This window comes from Rhineura floridana, chromosome 9 (assembly GCF_030035675.1).
Source record: "Rhineura floridana isolate rRhiFlo1 chromosome 9, rRhiFlo1.hap2, whole genome shotgun sequence".
NCBI classification, from domain to species: Eukaryota; Metazoa; Chordata; class Lepidosauria; order Squamata; family Rhineuridae; genus Rhineura; species Rhineura floridana.
In genome coordinates this window covers 58,244,240-58,270,368 of record NC_084488.1, presented here as the reverse complement: position 1 = coordinate 58,270,368, position 26,129 = coordinate 58,244,240, and the positions used below count along the sequence as shown (strand labels likewise).

The window sequence follows — 26,129 nt, the reverse complement described above, 5'->3', positions numbered from 1 at the left end:
GTCTGTTGCTAAGTTTGAATCGAGCATTCATTTCAGTAAGCTGAAGGCTTCACAGCTAATTTTGTGAGGTTAGCAGTGTAGTTTAAAATCTGTCTCCCTTTCCAATTTGGAACATCACATGTGATTTCCACATCACATTCTGAGTAGTTATGCGTAAACAACAGCAACTCGTTAATATACAAGCTAAGTACAACACTTATTAAAATGTTGGGGCGTTCTGTCTTACAGATTTGTGTAGTCATTTCTTGTGGTAAGGATTTAGAGAGCTTTGCTGTAAAGAAACTGAGGAATCGGCTTGTGATTGCTTGGAGATAAAAGTGCAATAACCTGTAGTCTCCTTTGTATGTGGTAGTTAAGCTGCCCGTTGCAAAGTATGTTAGTGATCCTTTCCAGGAAGAGACGATTTAGATAAAACACTTTTTGTTGTATGTTTTACCTTTGTCATAAAGGAATAGCTTGCTGTTTAGGACTCTCAGTCTCAGAACTTAGAAGAACAAGTACTGTAATTTATTTCACCTGCTTTTTAACTTGCTGTTTTTGCCATATTTTTATAATTCCACAATGCTCATGGTAACTTCTGGCAAAGTGGAGTGAAGTTCTTCAGCAACGTAATAAGTATTTTTTTATCAACATGTATATTCAATTTCTGGCCTGATTTTTTGGATGTCAAGAGTTGGCCCAGTGTTGAGATTATTAGCTCTTGGTAAACAGGATCTGATTTGGATGATGATGCTCACAGAGGACATTTTGAAAGGATAATCCTTTTAAGGTTGTGTTGAGCTGAACAGATTCTGTCTGTTTCGGAAAAGTGACTGCATGGGCCGCTATTGCCAATTGTTAAAAGATTAAACTTTTTAAAAAACTGATCCCTCTAGCCTTACTTCAATAGATAATGCTTTATGGAGTTATTTTGCTTGTTGGAGTTAGTGCCATCTGTCCTGCTTTGTAAGGGGTGTGTATTGCCATCTGTTTCCACGGTTACTGGAAATTCTTGAGACCTTTTCAATAAAACATTAACTGCTAAAATCTTACATTGTGGGCAAGTCTGAGTGATTGATTTGGAGATTGCTCATCCTGAAGCCTTTACCATTGATAAGTTGCACTGGTTTCTTTCTTTTTTAACCTGGTGGTTGGGATGGAAGTCAAACCACATACATTACTTTTTTTAAAAAGTGTTACTGGCCTTTACTAACTTGCTTTAGTGGTGTGTTATGTCCTTGCTTGACCTTTTTGCTCTGATTAGTTCCCAGGGTTCTGTTTGTAACTGGGTAGTAAAGACCTGGGAAAAGCTGGATTTTTGTTAATGGATCTCTGACTTCTATATTGGAATAATGAAATAAAAACACCTGTCAGTTGGTCAGCAGCAACAAAACTGACCAGGTTTGAGCATCTTCCATCATCTAGTGGTCCAGTAGGCTAGGCTAAATGTATTCAGTGCCAAATAAAGTGAACTGCTAAACTTTATTGTTTTGGTGCAAGTTGTTTTAAGAAGTGATGCAGTGAAAAAAATAGCTTCAGTGCAGAGATAGGGTAAATATAAGAAGCTGCCCAGAAAGCTATAATCCAGAACACCAGGACTTCATTAGCACTGCAACTGTTAAGTATCTGTAGGCTGAAAACACCGTAGCAACATTAAAAGGTACTATATATCTGAAGTTACAGTTGGCCCCAGATTTTAGTGTTAAGGAAACAATTGGACTGAAGGAAATGCATTTGGTTAGCAACACTGGAAGATTTTAAGGCTAGCATATTGGCATTCTGTTATGTTTTTGACCAGTTGCATAAAGAAAGAAATGCTTTGCACTACTATATATTTAGTCGTGATTTCATTTGCTATTTCAATATTACATTTTCTCTTGCATGACTACAGAGTTATTTGAGTTATTTCTTTTTAATCTCTGCTGTTGCATAGTGTCATTCAGTTAAATGGGATTTACTTATAAGTAGATGAGCAAGTGGTTGCACTGTAAGAATATTTCATTATGTCTAATGCAGTCACCCTAGTTCTTGGTTTGCTTATGTTTTTGAACCAAGCAGTACAGATATGAGTCTGGATATTTCTCATTGATTTTACAGAGAAACCTATCAACCAGATTTTTCTGGAAACCTTTATACTTTGCCTTTTGCCAGTGGTTGACACACACTGAATAATCTCGGTGTTTAAATATGACAAAATTGGCAGTCCTGATACTAATGGAGATGATGTCGGTCGAAGTCTTTGTGCCACTGCAACTCCAATAAAATGTCAGGCCATGCTTGTGAGCAAGATGTGGCTGTTAAAGTATTAATGATTAAGGCAGAAAGTGTAGAACAGGGGTGGCCACTCCGTGGCTCTCCAGATGCTGCTGAACTACAGCTCCCATCAGTCTCAGCCAACACAGCTCATGGTCAGGGATGATGGGAGCTGTAGTCCAGCAGCATCTGGAGAGCCACGGAGTAGCCACCTCTGGTGTAGAAGGTATTCCCTGATACTAAGTGTCGGTGTATGTGTGTATTTTAAAAAATGAGAATTCATATTTTAGCCGTAATTATATCATGCCTGAAGTTTGCAAGATCTAGTCCACTGTGGGTACAACATAACACATATAGAGGACTCCTGTAGGACTGATGGAGGCTTGTTTCTTCCTCTCCCTGTGTTCATTCATGGCAGTAGCATGACAGTGGGAATAGTAGGTCTGCACACACCTGCTGTCTCTTCATCCAGCTTTTCCCTTTGCTTCTACTTAAGTTACTCATCCAGCTTTTCCCTTTGCTTCTATTTAAGTTACCAGTGCACTAAGTGGAGCTGGATGGGATATAACAGGTGTGCAGAGGTCTACCATTCTCCCCCATATAATTGCCTGTGTGTGTATGGAGGGGAGGACTTCAGCCATCCTATGGAAATCCTCTGCATGTGAGTGCTGCATTTGAAGTGAATTGCCTTCAAAGAAGCAACAGATAGGTAAGCCATTGTTGATGAATATATATTCATCCGCCTTGTGGCTAATAAGTATGAAGTAACAAGATAAGCTGCAATCCTATACTGACCTTTGTGAAGTAAGCTCTACTGAATTTACTTTTGAGCAGATACACATAGAATTGGATTGTTAAAAAAGTTTAGGCAGCATTTTGTTGATTACAAAAACTCAGACTGGGTTGGACTGTTTTGTTTCAAAAGCTGAAATAGCTCTTTGGTTATAGGAATGCCTTTATTTTTAGTTGGTAGAATCTGGTGGAAATATCAATTTGAATGTTGTAGGCTAATTCTGAAAAGCCTTAAAACAGTAACAAAATGCAAAAAATCATATGGATTGAGCATGTAGGCCTCTATTATGTAAACAAATATTCTCTTTTGTAATTATTTCAATTGTTCAATTATGCATGATTCAGTTGGAAGGCTTGTTCACCATTTCAAAAATAAATGATGAGCCACTTACCAACACTGAATGTAATGATTTTTATTTTGTAAATGTGTATAAATATATAGTCTCATCTCATACAGGGCTCCTGAGAATGAAGTCTCATTTTATTCAATGGAGCAACTTGCATATATGTGTGGCTAGGATTGCATCCTTTTATCTGCCATAATTTCTTGTACAGGAAGTAAATTTAAATGGTGTGTACATCTTGGGATTCAAGTCCTAATTGGTTTTAAAACCACTGGTATTTCTTTTCTTAATTGACAATTTTTATTTAGAAATATAGTTGAAAATACAAGCAAGAAATACTGGTTTTTGAAATAGTTTATTGAGAATTGCTGCTCCTGGTTTTCTTGTTCTTGGCAGACCATTACACTTTATTTATTATACTTGTATACCGCCCCATAGCCAAAGCTCTCTGGGCGGTTTACAGTAACTAAAAACAAATACAATTTAAAATACATCTTTTAAAAAACAATTTAAAACACAATTTAAAAATTTAAAACAATTTAAAAACACATGCTAAAATGCCTGGGAGAAGAGGAAAGTCTTGACCTGGCTCCGAAAAGATAACAGTGTTGGCACCAGGCGCACCTCGTCAGGGAGATTATTCCTTAATTCCACTTGTGCCCATGTAGGTTCAAACAAGAATTAAAAGTAGATTGTCTTGCACCCCAGTACTTCTATATACTGTGCTAATACCAAAGAATGAATGCACAGGATAAGGAGAAACAATGTTAGCAGATGGGCATTGGTTTGTTGGCATGTACTCCTGATCAGTGAGATGTTTACCAGACTTTATTAATCTCATAGTACTCTATGTATCCTGGTTTCTTAAAGGATACCTTGACCTATCTTACAGCTGTCCAAAATGACATGGACTTCATAATGTTCTCAACATGATGTCTTCATGTCTTGCATATTGCTGTCACTGCCCCATATTATTGGTTAGTAGGGACTGGGAAATCCCTATGTGATGACACTGTATCACAGAGAGAAAGGGGAGAACATGCCCTGTGGAAACTGTTTTGGCAGCCACCCTGTGTTTACTGTAGCTTGGTTCTTAATAGTAAAGTTGTCAAGATCTCTCAATATATTTGAACAGTTAGAATTAGAAAGGCAGCAATTACTCTTTGGATTCAATTTTGGGATGCTGTTATGTTATGACATAGAACCAGTATCTTTTGAACTTGCAGAATTAAAAGTCCTTTCATGCAAGAAACTCTTAATTGGCACAAATGTTCAAGCTATGAGTTGTTTTCAGGGCTTTGGAACACTGATCCCTTTGTTTCTCCTATTCCAACACACCTGCTTACTTCAGCCCTTACAATAGGAACATTTTTTGAAGAATTTCAGTTTGCATGGGGTATTTCATTTAGGTATATATAAAGTTGTGTTACAGTTGAGTACTGAAATAAAATGTGCTCTTGATAAAGAATCTGTCTCCCTTGTGGTGTATGTCATAAAACCGTATGTATTAAAATAAAAATGTTTGATCAAACAACTTTTAAGCTTTGTGTGGTAATAAGTAAATTGTTTTAGTGGTATAGTGTCTGGTTACAAAATGGAGAGGACCTCAAAGAATGATAATACACTATGCAAAACAGTGATTATTAGATGGCTGTGGTATTTTAACAGTTGTATACAATTATACTTTGTGGTTTTAGTTGGTTATCAGTGTCCTGCTTGTGGTATTTTTGAAATGTTTCATTTCCTGGAAGTGATGACAACAAGAAAAGTCAAATTGATACAAATCAACAAGTGTAGGAAAAGAAGGCAAATATAATTATTGGTAAACTTACACCATTTAATAAGTTTTACTATTCTGATAGCTTAAAGTGTTTTGAGGATTATACTTTAAAGTTGCCCAACACTTCCTGCTTTCAGTTACCTGAAGATCTCAATAAACATTTACAATTAATTTTGGCTTTCTTGTTCTTACATTGTATTGTGCCCCTGCTTGCTTCACACACCAACTCCCCTTACCACTGCCATCCCTCAGGCACCCACACTCCCCTCCCCAACCCTCTTGCCTTCTCTGTTGCACTGCTGATACCCTGGACAAGTTCTGCGGGTGCTGTTGCTGTGTCCTTCCATGCACCCACCCAGGCTTCAGTCATGACCTCCATCATGTAGCCTGCTTGTTAAATTGCTTGCCAAACCTCCCATTCCTTGCTACCCTCCGAGACACTCACACTTCCCACCCCCACCTGCTTGCCTCACCTGGTCAGCTATGTTTTTGTGGTGCTGCTCTGTTGCTGTATCCTGCCCCTGACATTACACTGTGTGATGTCAACATTTTTATTATCTGTATAGAAATCTTTTTAATTGAATGAAGAAAGTTGTTGTGTTAGTACTATTTTTTTCAGATGGTAGTATTGTTTTTCTTCAGAGCTCTCATCAAGGCTCTCTTTGTAGTTGTAATTTTTATTGTCTTTAATATTTGTAATACATGATATAAATGCAGAACCCTAATCTCAACCTTCTAGTCCACAACTTTTTGTAAGAGCTTGTCAGAAAAAAACAGCAATGAAAGTGAAAGAATGAAATAAAGAAAAGAAAGCAAGCAAAGAAAAAAGGATGAGGTGTAAATTAACCCAGAGCTAAGGAGGTATGCAAGCTTCAGTAGTCAGAAAAAGTAACCTAATAATTGAGTGTACATTTCATATGCATATCTCCCCTAGCCTTTTTTTAGAAAAAGGATACCCAAACTTGTAGCCATCCCTTGAACTAGGAAAATGTTCTATTCCTCTCTTTGCCCATCACAAATCAGATCAGTTTTCACAAGTGGAAGTACCTTCTGCTTATACCTAGGGCTCTGTTGGATCAAAGCCTGTAATATGGTAGCCAGAATATCTATCTATACATACAATATTTTTGTGAGCCATCACACAGTGTGACATCAACATTCCATGGGGGCAACATCAACATTCCACGGGGGTGGGGTACAGGCACAGCATGGGTGAGACATGATGGTGTGAAGCAAATGAGGATGGCAGCTTAGTAGGCAGGCATGAAGCGAGTGAGCAATCAAGGTGTGAGAGCAGGCAGCCCAAGCAAGCCAGAGAGAGACAGGACAGCTGGGATAGCTCCTCATCAACTATTCTGGTCGGCTGTTGCTGCCCCCCCCCATTACACCGGTGACAGAAGACAAGGAGGAGGGAAGCAATGGGAGAGGACAGTTGCAGAGGTGCTACCCTTGCCACTCCTCACTGTTCCTGTGTTGCTTGCCTTGGCCAACTGCCTCCCTCCTCCTTGCAGGAAAAAAGTCTGAAAGGGAGAAGAGGAGGAAGCTATTGATCTATTTTGGGGGGAGGGAAGAGAAGAGGAAGGTTAGTGCCTCATTTGGGGAGGAAGGGTGACCTGTTTGGGAGTCCCTGTGTGTGAGTATGTGATTGGAAGTCCCTGGTTGGCGAGCAGAGCACTCCAGTATGTGTGGCAGCTTTAGCCAATATCACATGACTTTGGATACTCCTGGAAGCAACGGCGGTCAGATGCACAGATTTTTGCATCTACACCAGATGATTGATTTAAGCATATTTGTATACAATTCTTTTATCTATGTGTATCAGTCTTTGTTCAGAAGGAGGGTAGGAAGAAGTCTGCATACAGTAGAATCTGTTTTTTCCTCTACATTGCTGTATAGTGGGTACTGACTTATTTCAGGTGGGGTAGAAAAATAATTTCAAAATTGTGTTCAGCATCGTATTTTAATTTAATTATTGTGTGCAAAATGTGCCCTGTTATTCTTGGCTTTATTTCGCACCTTTTCTGCATTTGGCCAATATTACTGCTTTGCTTGGTCAGTAACTAAAGTTGAGGAATTAACAATAAAGCTACTTGGGGTCAATTTGATGTTATTTTGAAGCTGTCTAGTGCTTACCTTCTCTAAGTTTAAAAATGGTTATGCTTAAGTAGGTTCATTTGCTGGATTCGTAGGCCTGGGTTTTCTGCTCACACATCTGAGGAATGTTCTGCATGGCATCAGTTAGAGCCGACCTTGTGCTATTTTTAGATAATTGGTTGCCTCATCAGTTAAATATGAAGGGAGGGGGAGAATGAAATGCATGCTGCTTGAGGTGTGCGCATTACTCATTAATGACTGACATCGAAAAATGTTTCCACTGTGAATGAGGAAGAAAATGTCACACAGGATTTCTCTTTAGTGAGACCCCATCTTATTTATTAACTTCTGTGGTGCCTCTGCATCAGAACAGTCCCCAGGATGACAATAACGTTCTTTGATGAAAACACAGTAATATAGTATGTTTTTAAAAATACAGCAATTAGAGGTACAAACCTGTGCATGCCTACTTAGAATTAAGCCTTTCTGAGTTCAGTGAGACTCCTTGTGGGCTTCCCAGAAGTTGTCTAGCGTTGCAGGGGTCATAGACTGTTACTTTTTTGGGAGCAGGGCCCCAGCCAGGTCCCTATGTATGAGCCAATCAGCATGAAAAGGGAGCGTGTTAGTCTCCCAGAAGAGTCCTTGTCCTTTTGTGCCGATTGGAGCCAATCAAAGAGAAAGGAGGTAAGTCAGCCACTGAGAAGATTCTTCAGTAGCTAACGCAAAGTGTCCCCTTTCCTGTTGAATGGAACCCCTAGGAATGTCTGTTGCAGTAGAGTGTGGACTTGCAAGATGACAGGGAGAGCAAGGGAAATAAGGGAAACTGGAAAAGGGGGCATGGCTGTTATGAAGGGACCCTGCATTGGTAGATTTGTCAGTATACTACTTGGGCTTCTGATAGGCATCTGGTTGCGCACTGTGAGAACAGGATGCTGGACTAGATAGGCCACTTGCTTGATCCAGGAGGCTCTCTTAGGTTCATCTCTAGTTAAGTATTCATGAGGTGCATCCTTAAAGCGATAATTAAAACAAATTTAAATATCAGAACTTCAAAAGTACAACACCTTCTAAACATTTATGTTTTGTCCAATATATGTTAGGTTTGCTTGTAGGGTGGAAGATTGGGGCAAACCCTATTGTAAAATGAAAGAGTTTAGGTGCTGGGCGTATTTTATTCTGTTGCTTATGGAGGACTTAAGATCTGTTTCTCTTATGTGTAGCAATACCTTTTTTATTCTCCCTCTTCCCTTGTAGTTGCAAAGTGGCACTTCTCATATCATTAGAAGTCTTATTACTTCCATTGCTTACTAAATAAATAAATGCATATCCTGCCCTTCCTCCCAGTTTGGCCACACTGGGTAATCCCACCATTTGGAAAACTCTGCTCACTAGAAGTCTTTGAGAACTCTTTCTTATACCACTGGGATTGTAAACTTGCAGTTTCTGTGAAACTTTCTATGGCAGCTGAGTTCATATTGTGTACTGTTGGAGTTCTAGGGGGGGAAAGCGTGGAAAAGCAACTGTTAAATAACATCTCTAGGTAGGGCACAGGCAAACTGGCGTTCATCTGCTTATGTAACTTGCTACCAAGGGAGACCACTATTATAGGGACAAAAGTATATCTGACCTCAGTGTAATTCCTCTTCCAAATCTTTTATCTCTGTTCAAATTCCAATCGAAGATGATAATGGTTTTGAAAGGAATTTAAGTAGCACAAAGCGGAAACAGTTCACATTAGCCAAGATACCTGTTATTCACAAACATAATTTTGGGTAACAGTAGAAATGTGTGTGTTCCTGCTTTTTCTAAGCTTCTTGTTTTCTTCTTCCATTCTTCCCTTTATGTAAAATTAACCTAACTCTGAGAAATGAGTCTGAACACTTATCAAAGGTTTAATCTATCATAATTATGCTATGAAGAGGCATACTGCTTAATGCATAGGTCTTATGACTGGCTTTGCATACATATCTAGAACTGTTTTGGAAAGGAGATTCATGGCATATCAGTTGTGGATAATTAAGAATTGAGTTGATAGACCATATTTTGACATGACATTGAATAAGGAAAATAATAATAGAATAGTAGAGTTGTAAGGGAGGTGTCCCCCACACAGCAGCACCTGGCACCATGGGGGATATTACTGTGGGGAACTGACAGCTGCAGGGATGCAGATTTTGATTCAGAACTGGTTCACAAGCATGAAGTATACATTATTTGGCTGGTCATCACTTCGTTATTTTTTTATCTTACTCTTTCTTCAAGGAACTCAGGGCAATATAGATGTTTCTTCTCACCATTCATATTATTCTCACAACAACTCTGTCTGAGGCATGTTAGATTTGGAGACTTTGACTGACCCATAGTCACTTTGCTGTGCTTTGCTTGCTGGTTTCCTACTGGGAGGAAGGGCGGGGTAGAAATAAAATAATAAATAAGTTTTGTGGCAGAGTGGAGATCTGAACCTAGGTCTCCCTGGTCCTAGCTAAAGAGCACACTCTCTGTTTGTGGAATGCTCTCCCCAGCAAGGCATACCTGGCACCATCACGTTCTGTTTTTAATCACTAGGTAAAAACATTTTTATTCACCAGGCCTTTCGGGTTTAATTTTCTGTTTGTTTTTAGTTAGGTGAGGTTGAGTTGGATTTTGTATTTATGTAGTCTGAGTATTTTGGGATGTTCTTGTTCTTGTTTTTATATCTGTTTTTAATGTTGAGAGTCGTTTTAAGTTTTCAAGTTGAAAAAAGCAGCTGATAAATAATAAATAGTAATGCTTATATACATAGACTTACGTTATCTGAAATAGATTTCATGCCTTAAACATGGGAAAACAAATTATTAATACTATTTAGCATTTTATAGCTGGAATGTGCAAAGTACTAATCAGGCAAATAAACATAGGAAGCTGCCTTTTTTGAGTCAGTTCATTGGTCCATCTGGCTTGGCATTGTGGACGCCGACTGGCGGCAGTTTTTCAGGCAGGAGTCTTTCTCAGTTCTTCCTGGAGATGCTAGGACTTAAACATGGGACCTTCTACATGCAAAGTATGCACTCTACCACTGAGTTAGGGTCCTTCCCTACTACATTAGCTATATTGTATTGTACTTGCAGTGATGAAGCCTCTGATGTTAACTGGTGGAGCAGGTATGATAACAAAAGTCTATGAACTTTTGGGGGAATATCTTTGGGGAACTTCCTGACAATAAATAGTCCAGCTTCTGTGAGAAGGGGATATCCCAGCAAAATCAAAGTTAAAAGTTCATTCAGACCCTGTGGAAAGATGAAGTAGAGAAAGCTAAAGACTGGAAGGCTGACTGGAGAAGGTCCCAAAGATAGAGATAGCTGAAACAAGGTGAAAGGATCAAAGTAAAGGTGTAAGGCTGACCCTGACATGTAGCAGGGTGAAGCATCCTGCTTTGGTTGGCACTATTGGAGGGTAGATAGAGATAGGAATTAGATTCTGAATACTACCTCAGTACTTGGTTTATCCTTGAGTAGGAGACTGTGTTTGGGCTCCATTTCAGGCATCAAAATATCCTTGACTGGCATGGAAAAAGTGGACTGATATACATGAACCTGAGGCCTGACAAAAAAGGCTAGCACACCATAGATTTTCTAGGGTTTACAGCATGAAAGGGTTTCTGTGTCTCTGTGTTGCAAAGAAAAGAGGAATTGGATGTTGCTTTTGCTATCATTGTGGTATTTGAGTTGGCAGGCAAACCTAACGCAGCAATAAAGTCAAACAAGCAGTAGGGTGCTCACTTTTATATGGTGGGTGTATCTGGACATTATGATAAACTATGATTTATTGTGATGGAAATAAGCCTAGGGAAGCCTTGAGTCCCATTCTTTTCCACTCCTCTGCTGTGGCTATGAGAAGGAGACTGGTAGCTTCTGCCTCTGCTTTTGAGTAACCTCAGTTTAATATTATGTTGGAAACCTGAATCTTAGAATCATAGAATAGTAGAGTTGGAAGGGGCCTATAAGGCCATCAAGTCCAACCCCCTGTGCAATGCAGGAATCCAAATCAAAGCATTCCTGACAGATGGCTGTCCAGCTGCCTCTGGAATGCCTCCAGTGTTGGAGAGCCCACTACCTCTCCAGGTAATTGGTTCTATTGTCATATGGCTCTAACAGGAAGTTTTTCTTGATGTCCAGTCGAAATCTGGCTTCCTGCAACTTGAGCCCATTATTCTGTGTCCTGCACTCTGGGGTGACCGAGAAGAGATCCCAGCCCTCCTCTGTGTGACAACCTTTCATGTACTTGAAGAGTGCTATCATATCTCCCCTCAGTCTTCTCTTCTCCAGGCTAAACATGCCCAGTTCTTTCCAGGGCTGTGGAGTCGGAGTCGTGGAGTCAGAGTAGGAAGCAATTTTGGGTTGAGTCAGAGTTGGTAGAAATGTACTGACTCCGACTCCGGCTTCAAAATAAAAACTTAGATCGGAATTTAGGAAAGTTTTCTTGTTCAGAAATTTTAATCAAATATATTTTATGTTCTAATAATCTAGCCTGATGATTCACGTTGTTTGTGATGAAATGCCTTGTGCTACCATTTTACTACAGTAAATTTGTTATTACTAGTTAATATACATTTGCCATTCATGAAGGAGTTGGGAGTCGGACAGTAGAAAAATAGAGGAGTCAGAGTCGAAGGTTTGGCGTACGAATTCCACAGCCCTGGTTCTTTCTTCCCCCCCCCTTTTTTAATATATATATTTTTATTTGGGAATATGCATAGAAAAAGTATATTTTAAATATTGACGTAGTTCATAGACCATATATACAAAGACTAATACTTTACATATGTGATTGTTTTCAGTCTATCGCTATCCACTTACAATACAATACAAATACAATACATATTACTTAACATTGGTTATTTGATGATAATTAACAAGTTGACAAATCTTGAATCGGTATTTTTTCTGCAAAAAACCTAAAAAAAAATTATTGTAGCCATAAACTATTAAAGGCAGTTGGAACCTGTATTGGTGCTGTTGTTTTGTTTATATGTGTGATAAAACACGACCATTCTGTAGCAAAACTGTCTTTTTTCTTTTGTCCTCTTACTACTCTCAGACGTTGAGTGAGTTTCTCTGTAAGCGCTATTTCCCATACTATACTGTACCATTTCCTAATGTTTAATCCTTTTGCCTCCTTCCAGCATTTAGCTATCAGCATACGTGCTGCTATTAGGAGATACTCAACTTGCTTTTTGTGTAATATGGTTTGATTTTGACCATCAAATTTATTAAGTAATGCCAACTCCGGTGTTTTTATTACTTTCGTTCCTGTTATATTGGATATTTCTTCAAAGGCCTCCATCCAGAATCTTTGAATATGTTCACATTCCCACCACATATGAACATAAGATCATTGTACTCCACATCCTCTCCAGCACAATGGTGAGTAGGAGTTGTTTATCCTTACTATTCTGGATGGCGTTAAGTACTATTTTTGTAATATTTTAAGTGATATTTCTATGTATTTAGCTGATGTGGCTTTAAAAGGAAATTTCCCCCACATTTTTGTCCAATATTCTTGATCAATTTTAATAGCCCAGTCAGTTTCCCAGCAAGTTCGTAGCCCTTGTTGTGATCCCAAATCCTGTTTAAGTAGTAATCTGTATAAGGTAGTTATTTGCCCTTTATCTTTTTCTGTTGTGTTAACTACCATTCTTTCAAAATATGTCAAATTTCTAGTGCCTTGCTGTATGACATGTTGCTTTCTGATAAATGTACATAGTTGATACCATGCTAACCATGTAATATTTGAATTCTTCAATGATGTCCTCCAAACAGCCCTAGATACGGGTAATGAGTCAGTGTAATAATGCATTAATATATAAAGTTGCTTATCTTTTAATGCCTTTTTATTTATCCTTCTCTCTTTTAGGTAAAAGTCCAGATGTCCACAAATTGGTATCAGTGGGGATATCCCTGGCATCAAAGATTCCTTTCTATATTTCCAGACCTTTAATATAGAGATAATGCTTGTATATTGTTGTTGTATTCCCTTTTTAATTTCTTTTTTAATAAAAGGTAATACTGTAAGATCTGTGTCTTGGAATAAAGACTTTTCTGTACAAACCCAATATATTTCTCGAGAGTCATTGATTATAGGCATCATATGTTTAAGCTGATAAGCATCATAATATAGTTTCAATAATGGTATTCCACATCCTCCTTCCTCTACCCTCCTATATCTCAAAATTTTTGGTGTCCCAGGTCTTTTGCTTTTGAAGATAAATGTGTCAATTGTTGATTGCCATATTTTTTAAAAAATTGTGCAATATCTGTGGGTAATACATAAAACAAGTACGTAACTTTTGGCACCACCATCTTTATAACCGATATTCGACTCATTAGCGACAAGTTCATTTTATTCCATCTTTTAATGTCTGCTATTATTTGATTCCAAATCCTTCCATAATTTAATTGGAAGGATTTGTTCATATTTTTTGAAATTTGAACTCCTAAATAACGAAATGACTTGTGAACTAATGGGATTTTAAGTTGATTGGACATACCAATTTGATCTTTAGGGGTATATTATAGCATAACAAATCTGATTTTGTGTAATTGACTTTCAGTCCTGATGTTTTTTGGAAGTGCTCTAATTCCTCTTTAATATATCTTATACTTGTTTATGGATTTTCTAACATAAGTACCACGTGATCAGCATACAGATTTATTAAGTGAGTTTGATTTTTAATTTGCACTCCCTTGATATTGTCATTGTTTCTTAATTTGTCTGCTAAAAATTCAGTTATCAGATCAAATAATAATGGAGATAGAGGGCATCCCTGTTTGGTTTCAGATTGAATTTTAAAAGGAGATGTTTCTATATTATTAAATCTTATTATCGCTGATGTTTCAGTGTAAATTGTTTGTAAAATGTGAGAATTTGGGGCCTAATTTATATATTTGTGGAATATTTAACAAAAATTTTAAGTTTACACTGTCAAAGGCCTTATAGAGGTCTAGAGCCAAAATTGCTAATGATGTTTTTGATTTCTTTGCATACGTGATTACACTATGTAATCTCCTAATTGGATCTGCTATATTCCTTTTGGGAATAAATCCAAACTGGTCTGGATGAATTATTTTTCCTATCTTTAACTTTAATCTGTTTGCCCATATAGTAGCAAAGATTTTATAGTCCGCATTTAATAATAAAATGGGCCGATATGAATCTGGAAGTTCTGGAGCTTTGCCAGGTTTTAATAAAAAAATTATCCTTGATTGTTTCCAAGTATCCGGTAATTGTGTTCCCTGTAATATTGCATTAAAAAACTTCCAAAAGTTGTGGAATCAGTAATTCGGCATATGCTTTGTAAAATTCAGCTGTAAAATCATCAGGGCCTGGTATTTTATTGGACTTCAAATTTTTTATTGCATTTTTATTTCTTCTGCAGGCTGTTCTAAATATGTTGACTGCGCCCTTGTTAAACCAGTAATCTTACTTTCTTGTTGATACTCTTTTATAAATTCTCTGTCTATATTTGTTCCTTTATATAAATTTTCATAGTATTTGGTTAATATTTTCTTCATTTCATTTATACTATAAGTTTTTGTTCCTTTCTTAGTTGTTAAAGCCACAATTCTGTTACTATTTTTCCTTTTTTTACTCTATTTGCTAACATTCTTGATCCTTTTCCATCAAATTCATAATATTTTTGTTTAACAGAGCAAATCTACCATTATTTGATAGATTCGATATCTAGCAAATTTAGTTCTTTTCTTTTCCATTTTTTGTCTAATAACTTGTGAACCAGTGCATTTATATTGTGCTGTTAGGGCTTCTACAGTTTTTTCTAATTCCAATTTCTGTTTTTTAGTATCATTTCAAATAATGACCATTTCTTTGATATACTGCCCTCTAATTACTGCTTTCATGCAATCGCATCTCGCCCCTTCTGAGGTGTCATTAGTATGATTTTCTCTGCAATAGTTTACTATCTCCTCCTGTGTTCTGTTTTTACATTCCTGTCGTGCTATTAGGGTAGGGTGTAATCACCATATTGGTGTTGTTTTTTCTTTGGCACACATTGCCATCTCCAGGAGCACTGGGGCATGATCAGATATGTTTATTGGCCTATATCTATTCTAACTAACCATGGTAATATACCCTTTGTGACCATTATTGTATCCAGTCTCGAGAATGAGCCATGGGGTCGTGAGTAAAATAAATGTGCAGTAATCTTTTGGGTAGAATTCTGCCTATGTTTCATGAAGTTCATATTTTTGTAAGATTTTCATGCATTTCATTACTTGCTTATAGTGTTCAGATTCATCTCTAGTTTGTTTAATATTTTTCACATCTCTAACTACTACTGCACCTTGTAAATTCCAGTTGATGTCCCCTCCTATCAATAATTCTGTTTCTGTAAATTTACGTAATTTTCTTAGGGTTCTGTCAAAAAAGTAAGTTGATTTGTATTTGGGCTGTATATTGATGCTAATGTAATTTTTGTTAGTCCATTCAAAATTCTTTTCAGTCTTTCCTCATAGGGCTTTGTTTCCAGTTCCCTGATCATCCTTGTTGCCCTCCTCTGAACCTGTTCCAGTTTGTCTGCATCCTTCTGGAAGTGCAGAGACCAGAACTGGATGCAGTATTCAAGATGAGGCCTAACCAGTGCTGAATAGAGGGGAACTAATACTTCACGTGATTTGGAAACTATACTTCTGTTAATGCAGCTTAATATAGCATTTGCCTTTTTGCAACCACATCACACTATTGGCTCATATTCAGCTTGTGATCAACGACAATTCCAGGATCCTTCTCACATGTCGTACTGCTGAGCCAAGTTTCCCCCATCTTATAGCTGTGCATTTGGTTTCTTTTTCCTAAGTGTAGAACTTTGCATTTATCCCTGTTGAATGTCATTCTGTTGTTTTCAGCCCAATGCTCCAGCCTATCAAGGTCCCTTTGAATTTTGTTTCTGTCTTCCACGGTATTAGCTATGCCCCCAATTTTGTATCATCTGCAAATTTGATAAGCGTGCTCTGTACTTCCTCATCGAAGTGGTTAATAAAGATGTTGAAGAGCACTGGGCCCAGGACCAAGCCCTGTGATACCCCACTCGTTACTTCCGCCCAGTTTGAGAAGGAATGATTGATAAGCACTCTTTGAGTACGATTCTGGATCCAACTGTGGATCCACCTGATAGTTGTTCCATCCAGCCCACGTTTAGCTAGCTTGCTAATCAGAATATCGTGGGGCACTTTGTCAAAAGCTTTGCTGAAGTCAAGGTATATTATGTCCACAGCATTCCCACAGTCTACAAGGGAGGTTACCTGATCAAAAAATGAGATAAGATTAGTTTGGCAGGATTTGTTCTTCATAAATCTGTGTTGGCTCCTAGTAATCACTGCATTGTTTTCAAGGTGCTTACAGATTGACTGCTTCATAATCTTCTCCAGAGTTTTTCCGGGGATTGATGTTAGGCTGACTGGTCTGTAGTTCCCCAGTTCCTCCTTTTTGCCCTTTTTGAAGATAGGGACAACATTAGCTCTCCTCCAGTCATCCGGCACTTTACCACTCCTCCATGATTTCTCAAAGATAATAGACAGCGGTTCTGAGAGTTCTTCAACCAGTTCCTTCAATACTCTAGGATGCAGTTTATCAGGCCCTGCCGATTTGAACTCGTTCAAAGTGATTAGGTATTCATTGACCATTTGTCTATCAATCTCAAGCTCCAATCCTGCCTCTTCTACTTAATGTTTCCCGGGAGGGTTACAGACCCTTTTTTGGGAGAAGACTGAGCCAAAGTAGGAATTGAGGACTTCTGCCTTTTCTTTGTCATCTGTTATCATTTTGCTATCCTCATTGAGTAGCTGTGCCGCCATTTCTTTTCTCTGTCTTTTACTATGGCCATACCTGAAGAAAGCTTTTTTGTTGCTTTTAGTATCCCTCGCTAACCTCAACTCATTCTCAGCTTTAGCCTTCCTGACACCATCTCTGCAATTCCATGATACCTGCTTGTACTGTTCCTTTGTGGTCTGGCCTTCTTTCCACTTCCTGTATGTGTCCTCTTTTTGTTTTCAGGTCATCTCTGGCAGAATTTGTCTCCCAACAGATATCAGGATAATTGAAGTCCCCCATTACTACTACATCATGCCTCCTTGAAACATTGGCAATTTGCTTTTCAAAAGTTACATTCTCGTCTTCTCCTTGATTGGGTGGTCGGTAATAGACTCCAAGCACCATATTCCTTTTATTACTTGCCTGATTAATTTTAATCCAGATACTCTCGGTGGAACTACCAAGCTCATCTTCCTGTATTTCTATGCAGGGATATATATTTTTAACATATAGCGCAACTCCATCTCCCTTTTTATTCCTTCTGTTCTTTTTGAACAAGTTATATCCTTCAATTGCTGTATTTCAGTCATGGGAGGCATCCCACCAAGTTTCAGTTATACCTATCAAGTCGTAATTGCCCTCCTGTATTAAGAGTTCAACTTTGTCCTGCTTGTTTCCCATGCTCTACGCATTAGTATACAGGCATTGAAGATCATGTGATTTATGGCTTGGCTTCCTTACTACATTCTTCTGAGGACTGTCACTGGTCCCTATTACAGCCGATCTTTCTGTTCCCATTACTGTGCACAAGCCTTCATCAGTCGTTACCACCAAGTTTATGTCTCCTTCCCCCTTAGGGTTCAGTTTAAAGCCCTCCTGATGAACTTCTCCATGCTGTGGCCAAACACATTTTTCTCAGTCCTTGTGAGATGCAACCCATCACTTGCCCGCAGTCCATCTTCCAGGAAGCATAGCCCGTGGTGCCAGAATCCAAATCTCTCACATCTGCACCACCTTCGTAGCCATTCATTCACACGGAGTATTTTTCTTTCCGTATGGAGTATTTTTCTTTCCCTGGTTTGTTTCAAACAAGTCAACTTCATAATCCATGGTCTGAAGTTGGTTTGTTTCAAACATACCATAATTAAGATTAGCCAGAGTTTCATGTATTTGGATGACATCAAAAGCTGTGATTAATGAAAAATGGAAGTGAAAGCTTCTGAACTCCTCTATTGCTGTTTCAGAGAAAGTGAGTAGAATGTATGAGCTGAGGCATGCTGTACCTCATGCCCTTTATAATCAAGAGCAATTATTTATTGTCATGTCTGAACACAGCCATTGACTTAAATTAGCCAGCCAGTTATTTGGTGACAAGATTGTTCCAGTCTTCACAGCAACCCTGTAATGTTGGTCAGAGATCGTGGCTTGTTTAAGGCCACTTAGTGAGTTTATAGTGGAGGTAAGATTTGAGCTGCAAGACTGTAGTTTAGTCTTTTTAGCTACTGTGCCACTAGGACCAAAACTTTAATTCAGAATTCTCATTTTGTTGGTCTCTTCACTTAACAGATGCTTATCTTCAATGTAACCTTTTAATGTAGCCTTTTTTATGCCAGGGTTGGGGAACGTGTGGCTCTTCAGATTTTATTTGACTTCACCTCCCATCAATCCTAACCTGCATGGCTATTTGTCATGGATTATTGGAGTTGTAGTCCAATATTTGGAAAGCCACTGGCTCCCCATCCCTGTTTATGATCTTTTAATGTTTATATTGCTTTTTGTTCAAAATACTTTTATAGTACTATGAATTCCACGGTATGAGTTACGCTATGTACTGGATCGAATGGTGTGTGTGCGCACGTGCATATCAGTATCTTTTATTCCAAAGTGGTGCACCTCCTTTAACTAACTTTACAGCCCAAGGCCAATGAATCTTTTCTTGGAAACTTAGGATTGCAGCTAAATGTTTAATATTTTAAAAAAGGTTTCACGTAATAGTTTTAAAGAAAAGTGCAATAGTTTTCACTAATCTTCCCAGGCATATTCATGTTACACATAAGGCTAAAACATAATTTAGGATGATGAGGAAGAGTGAGAGCTGCAGCAAGCTTGGGCTTACATGCTCCCTCTTCCCCCTTTTTTACACAGCTGTGAGTAAATTGGAAGCTCTTACTTCTGTTTTAGATCTGCTTTCCATGTTGCCCTAGCCCTAAACTGTGCTTAATGTTAACTATGGTTAATTGTCTGTGCTTCAAAGTTGGATTGTTTTAACTAGCTATACAGTAGTTAATTAGAGCACAGGTTAGGATTCAGATGACATGGTCAGTAGCGGTAATCTGAAACAGAATTAAGAACTTCTGAACCCCTCCTCACAGCCACACTGACGTGGGGGGGGGGAGAAGTCATGAGCCTGAGGCTTGCTGCAGTTCATTCTCATAATATGTTATGTCAGAATTGGCCAATTGAGTGGCTTTAGCAGAAAATCTGGCACATTAGTTCCTTTATTTTCTGTGTACTTCTGCAGGCAGGAAAACAGCTTTAATTTCACAGTAATAAGTTAACTGGAAAGTGATTATTCCCCATCAGAAGAAAAATGCTATTTTGTTCAGTTACCAAGAGATTGGGAACCTAAATATACCGGGAAGCAGGTTCTATTAAAAGGAATGGATCTATCTTCAAAATAAATGTATCCAGGATTCAGAGGGTAGCATCCTTACTGGTTCCAAAACTGGTTAGAGCATGTTTAAACTTTTTAGGATTGAAGCTCATTTTCCCTGTCCCTCCTCTCTCCCAGGTTTCTGGGAAGTAAAGTGTTATTTCTGCCTTAGACGGAAAAGGCCCTGCCCCTGTAAAATGCTCAATAAGGCATTTTTTAGAATTAAACAGATATTCTTCATTAGTTTTTGTGTCTGTGATGGAATATTAAGGAACAAGGAAAATAAAAGAATATGGATTTACATAGAATGTGAATTATGCACTGCAAAACAGGAATATAATCTTTTTAATGGGATGCATGAATCTCCTATATCAATAAGCTGGAATTTCTTAAACAATTTACAGAATTGTTTTAGATAAAAGTATTGGTTGTAGATTTGTCATACTTGCGGCACATAACCTATAGAGGTATTATCTTTTCTTTGTGGAGCAAAAAGTAGCTAGGAAGGACTTTTTTAAGCAACAAAACAGTATGACAGGAAAGGGTTAAGAGGTCTTATCTCCCACAGCACAAATCCTATGCTTTTTTTTTGCAGCTTCCAGAGCCTCGTGTAAAACAAACAAACAAAAAAATCAGGGGTGAACTACAAGTGACTAAACCTTTTGGTGTAGCAAGAAGGCAAAAAACAAAAGATTTGCATGGGAGAGGATGGCAATTGGGTATGTACCCTCCTTGCAGGATGCTTTTCTTTGTAATCAAAACTATACCTGTTTCTGGAGCTGCTTAGAATTCTCCCTCACTTCAGTCTCAAACTCAGCCTATTACTGGTGCTGGACTGACTTTCCCCCACTGTAATGTAGTCCCAAAGCTGAAGTCTCTAGGAAGTCCCTAGTTCTAATGTTGCCTTGCTGTTATCTCAGTACAGTAGGAGAGGACATAAATGTTGTTGTTGTTAATACATGTCTTTAAGCAATCTTGTATGTAAGAGTCTCTGTGCCAACCTACCCCCATCTGTAAACTTGAGATAATTCTAAACAATGATACAGGATGGTGATCAGGATTACTGAGATAATGTATGTGAAGCACTTTTAATGTGTTAAAGCACTTATATAAGAGCTGGGGTTTTTTTGACATGCAGGGGCCAATTCTCTGTATTGTGTTAATAGGGTAAAATTAGAGGGAAAGAGTCCCACAGTTTTGCTGTCAAGACTCGTCAATTAATTGTAACACATGTATTGTTCTTTCTCCTCCCAGCACCCTTCCAAGTGTTAGGTAGGTAAAACCTCAGCAGTTGCTCCAGGAGAATAGATAACTGTAACTGTCAAGCTTAGCAAAAGCTAATTAGACTATGTGATGGATAGGCACTTGTGTTTGCAGCTACATTGGTTAATGAACTTGTTTTAGGCTGCTGGAAGCATCCAGGAGGACTAGACAAGGACTAAAGAGTGTTGTGAGTTCCATAGAATTCAAGTACAGTATGCCAGACTTCTAAGAATCTGATATTGGAATGTTTGTTTAAAACATTTTTTTTCTAAACAATTTTTTTGTAACGCTTTTTATTTAAGATGTTTTATAAAGAATGTTTTTAAACTTGTTTTGTTTTAATGTATTTTGAGGTCTGTTTTTATGATTTTTAAAGGTGTTTTTACTGCTTTTGTTTGCTGCCCTGGGCTCCTGCTGGGAGGAAGGGCAGGATATAAATTAAATAATAAATAAATAAATAAATAAAATGTGGCTATTGTTTTGCCCCATAATTTTCCCTGTAGCAGAGTAGGGAATCTTTTTCAATGAGAGGGCCACATGCCCTTGTGGACAACCTTGTGGGGCTTCTATGCCAGTGGTAGTTGGAGCCAAAGACAAAAGTAGCAAGGACCAGATGCAAAATTAGGCAGAGCAATGGATGTGACTCTTACCTTTGTACAATAAGATCTGTTCCAGCCATGCAAGAATAAGAATTTTCTACACCCCCACACTTTTATTATAATAATTCAGATAATCAAAAGGCATTGTCATAGTCAAGGTCACATAGATCACTCTGAAAAATAAAGAATTTAAAAAAGGAAGAGGAAATGGGACCAAAATGGGAAAAAAGCAACCACCCCATAAGGCTTTCCCCCCCATATATTCAAGTTGTATATCTTATGATCCCTGGAGACACCATGAAGAAAATATTGTGTCCAACCAGGGGAACTCTAGCTTAATGTCAGTTCAAGCCAGGATAAGCTTAAGGCAGAGTTGCTCAGTCTGGTCATCTCCAGAAATCTTTCATTTCTTGGAGTCATCACAATGGGCAAGGAGGACTATTTTATTTATTTATTTATTTATTAATTTATATCCTGCCCTTCCTCCCAGCAGGAGCCCAGGACGGCAAAGGAAAGCACTAAAAACACTTTGAAACATCATAAAAACAGACTTTACATTAACATACATTAAAACAAAACATCTTCAAACATTTTTTTAAAAAAGCTTTGAAGACATCTTAAAAAAGGAAAATTGTGCTGATGAATTTGTGCTAATGTGTGTTAGTGAATTTTGTGTGCTGTGATCATACCCTTCGTATTTAGTCCTGCATAGGGAGAATACTGCAGATATAACAGGGAACTCTGGTTGAAACAAGCCAGAAATATGATGCCAAAGCTGTCTGAACTGGGCCATTTTTCTGCACAATATTTATTTTGGGTACATGAAATGAAATGGACTGCCTTCAAGTCAATCCCGACTTATGGCGACCCTATGTCAGGCCCAGGATGTGACTCAGGAACCAGACCAACGATTGTAGTTAATTCGTGTTTTATTAGGGTAATGTCCAAAAAAAGACTGCGTTTTCTCATGAATCAATACAGGGATACAGGTCCTGCGGCATTGGGAGAAAGTTGACAGAGCAAGGGACTTCTTCCCGCCTGTTCTTTAAGAAGGGACCAAACGGGTGCGCAATCTTTCGCTCCTCCTTAACTGCCCCTCAGTTACTGCCCGCCTTCCCCCCCTCTCTCCTGTCTTTTCAGCTGTCTGCGTGTGCGCGGTGAGGGGGGAAGCATCACCCCCTCCTCTTCTGAAGTTTCCGATTCCAGGATGGGGGATAGGGGAGGGGCTGATGGTAAACTGCCTCCCCGCTTTTCTGCTGTGAGCAGCCCTCCCTCTTCCCCCTCTTGCTCTGAGCCTGAAAGAGGGGGAGGCGTGAGAATGTCCAGGGAGGGCTCAGGCTCCCCGTTGCTAAGCAACCTTATCACTGGCAGTTCCTCTGTTTCGTCTTCGCTCCAAAGGAGGGAAGTTCCTCCCCCTTCCCTTTGCCATCCATCCGAATACTCTTCTCCCAACTCTCCGGGATCCAGCTCCCCGGGATTGGGACCCCAGCTCTGCCTTCCGACACCCTATGAATAGGGTTTTCATGGTAAACAGTATTCAGACGTGGTTTTACCATTGCCTTCCTCTGAGGCTGAGAGGCAGTGACAGGCCCAAGGTCACCCAGTGAGCTTCATGGCTGCGTGGGGATTTGAACCCTGGTCTCCCAGTTCATAATCCAACACTGACCCTGGGGGAGGGGCAGGGAAGGGAGGAGGAGGGTGAGGGTGAGGGTGAGGAGATTGGGTGGGTGGGCACGGGGAAGAAGGGAAGACCCTTTCCAAAAGGAAAACATTGTGAACAGTACCCCATTGCTTTTCAGTGTTTCCCCCACCTTTTTATTCTACAGCAGGCGCATGTAGCCTCCCACCCAACACTCTAACCACTATGCCACTCTGGCTCTCTTTGGGTACATACTTGAGTCTATAAATAAATGGAAGTTGCAAACAAACCCACAAATACTGAAGTTTGTGTTTTTTCCAGAGGGCCCCCAAAAATAAAACTCTGCAGAATAATGTGAAATGACAACTAAAAAGTATGAAAAGTTTCAATGCTAAGTATATAGGTTTAGAAGAAACTTTTTAAAATTAAGGAAAAATGAATGTGGAACAGAGAATTTTCAGATATTATTATTGTTTAAAATTGATAACGATGTAATAAATAATACTAACAATTAAATCTTACAGAAAGAATGGGCATATCAAATTGTGGAGCCCTCCATGCACAATAGTCCATGGACCAGATTGAGGAATGCAGGCAACTGCAGAGGGTAGGGATGGAGGAGAATCCCTTTGTGTCTTCTGGTATGACTTTGGATATTACCCAGTGTTGTTAAAAACTGAAAGAAAAACATAGGAAGCAGTATTAAGTGGTGCTCATTTCATAATATACATATTAAAATAATACAAATATATACGTGTGTATACACAGTGCAACTTAAAAAACAACAATCTCAACATACCATCATTTGTGGGAGAAAATTTCTGCTCCCTTGTATTTCATAATTGTAATTGACCAAAAGACAGGTTTTTAACAGCAGTTTTTAAATGAATTTCTATAAGGAATTTGTTGCTGGAAGCCTGCTTTTTGGTTCACATGTCACACTAAAGTATTGTTTAGCATGATGAGAATGAGCTGCAGTGATCCTTGGGTTCACACACTTCCTCCTCCACTTAAGGTGTGGCTGCAAGGGAGAGTTCAGAAGCTTTTGATTCACGGTTAGATTAACCATAGCTTGTTGTATTGTCCAAATCCAAGAAATCACGATCAGTCTTAAATATGGTATGCTGGAAACCAACCAACGTCAAATCATGAGTTATGAAGCTAGATTATTTAAACAAACAATTAACTTTAGCCACATTTCAGACTTTCATTAGGTACATTTCAGAAAACATGCTAAACTGTGGCTAATGGAAGTCGGAAATGGAAGAGGTAGGTTGGTTTCTGTCATGCTAAAATATGGTTTAGAGTGAACTGAACTGAAGTATGGTTTAGAGTAAACTGAGTGTATGAACACGGGCAATGTTTTAAGCTGGATGGTGTACTTCTTATACATAAGGAGCTGTATTCAACTAAATTATTCCCTAAATCTGCTCTGGAGGGTCGGGGCAAAACCCAGAACAGATTTGGGAGTGTGGGAGGAAGGAAGAGAGGAGGAAAACGTTCTATTGGGCAAGGAGAAAACCTTGCGCTGATGGAACCCACAACTTAGTGCCATGTTGAATACAACCCAAGACTTCAGGTTGTGCCCTTGATTCTGAAGCTGTGATCAGTGCATTAGTTCCCTAATGACTTCTTTTTTTAGCACACAACTGCAGATCTTACCTAGGAAGTGTTCCAGTTGTTTGCACATGTAGGTTCCTTCCAAAAGGATTGCAAAACCAGGTGATGAGATGGTAATGTGGTAATTCTTCTTTGTTCATTGAGGTTGAAAGTTTACTCTTAGGTTGGTGTGCACAATATATCAATATGAAAGCATGGTCCAAATATGTGCCCTTTAAAAATTACTGAGCAATACCTTTTGCTTTCTTAGTATTTGGATAGTGTTTTTTTTTTAATTTAAGGTTTGCCAGCTTCCTTCCTCTTAGGCACTCAAGGTAGCATACAATATTTCTTAAACCCCTAAAAATCTAAACTGTTTGAAATAAAACATATTAAAAACATGAGCAGCCAAAAATACCCCGTGTATGGAACCAAAGCAGTAGCAGTTAAAACAAAGAGGTTAACATTTTGGAATTCAAAGGCAAAGATAAAAAAAGTTTACGTGCACTAAAATGTAAGCAGGAGCATGGGTTGGCAAATCTCTATATGAAGAACATTCCAGAATTGCAGCACAACTACTTGAAAAGGCCCTAGTTCTTTTTCATGGGTTCTGCACCTGTGCAGAGTCTTGATCAGAATTTTCTAAAGCTAAGCAAGATTTTTTTGTGGGAAGACCGCTCACTATTTTCTTTAAAAAGGCTTGTATAAAACTGATAAAGGTTCTAAAGCAGGGCTGGGGAACCTGTGGCCCTCCTATGCTGGCTGAGGCTGATAAGGGTTGTAATTCCCAGGTATTAAAGGATTGCTGCTAGTTTACAAGATGTAACTGACAAAATGTACACACACACACACTACTGGGCTTTGTAGCTATCCAGTATCTACTGCAGTGACTGCATGACATGACCTTCAGAATTGGTAATTTTACCTTCCATTTATTTAAGTAAGCTTCATGCTTAATGTTTCTTTATTGCCTGCAGTTTTTGTTCCATATCTGTGAAGTAGAACACTATGGAGTTTTGAGATTTCTCACCACGTTCAGGATAGTTACAGTGTGGACATGTTCTGAAAGCATAATGCAAGCCAGCAATTCAGTGCTAGGGAATTGGAATACTCTCCTTACACATTGTAATGCTGTTTACTTTGAATGTGTTCTGATATAGAGTTCACTGGCCTGTAGACTGATCTTGTCTTAGGTCTCTAGAACGAAGGACTGCTGTAGAAAGGAGGACTGCTTATTGCAGTAATTGTAGTTACAGATTCTGGAGTGTTAGTGGCTTATTTTCTGAAATGGGAATTAAATTTTGGAGGAATGCTCAGTTTTAAAATGTAA

General features: G+C 38.7%; 1 protein-coding gene across 6 annotated transcripts in view; it reads left to right on the top strand.

The window, feature by feature from the left end:
• The window catches only part of RAPGEF2 (Rap guanine nucleotide exchange factor 2), a 301,620-nt gene that overhangs the window by 1,670 nt on the left and 273,821 nt on the right, over positions 1-26,129 (top strand). The gene's annotated exons all lie outside the window — the stretch shown is intronic.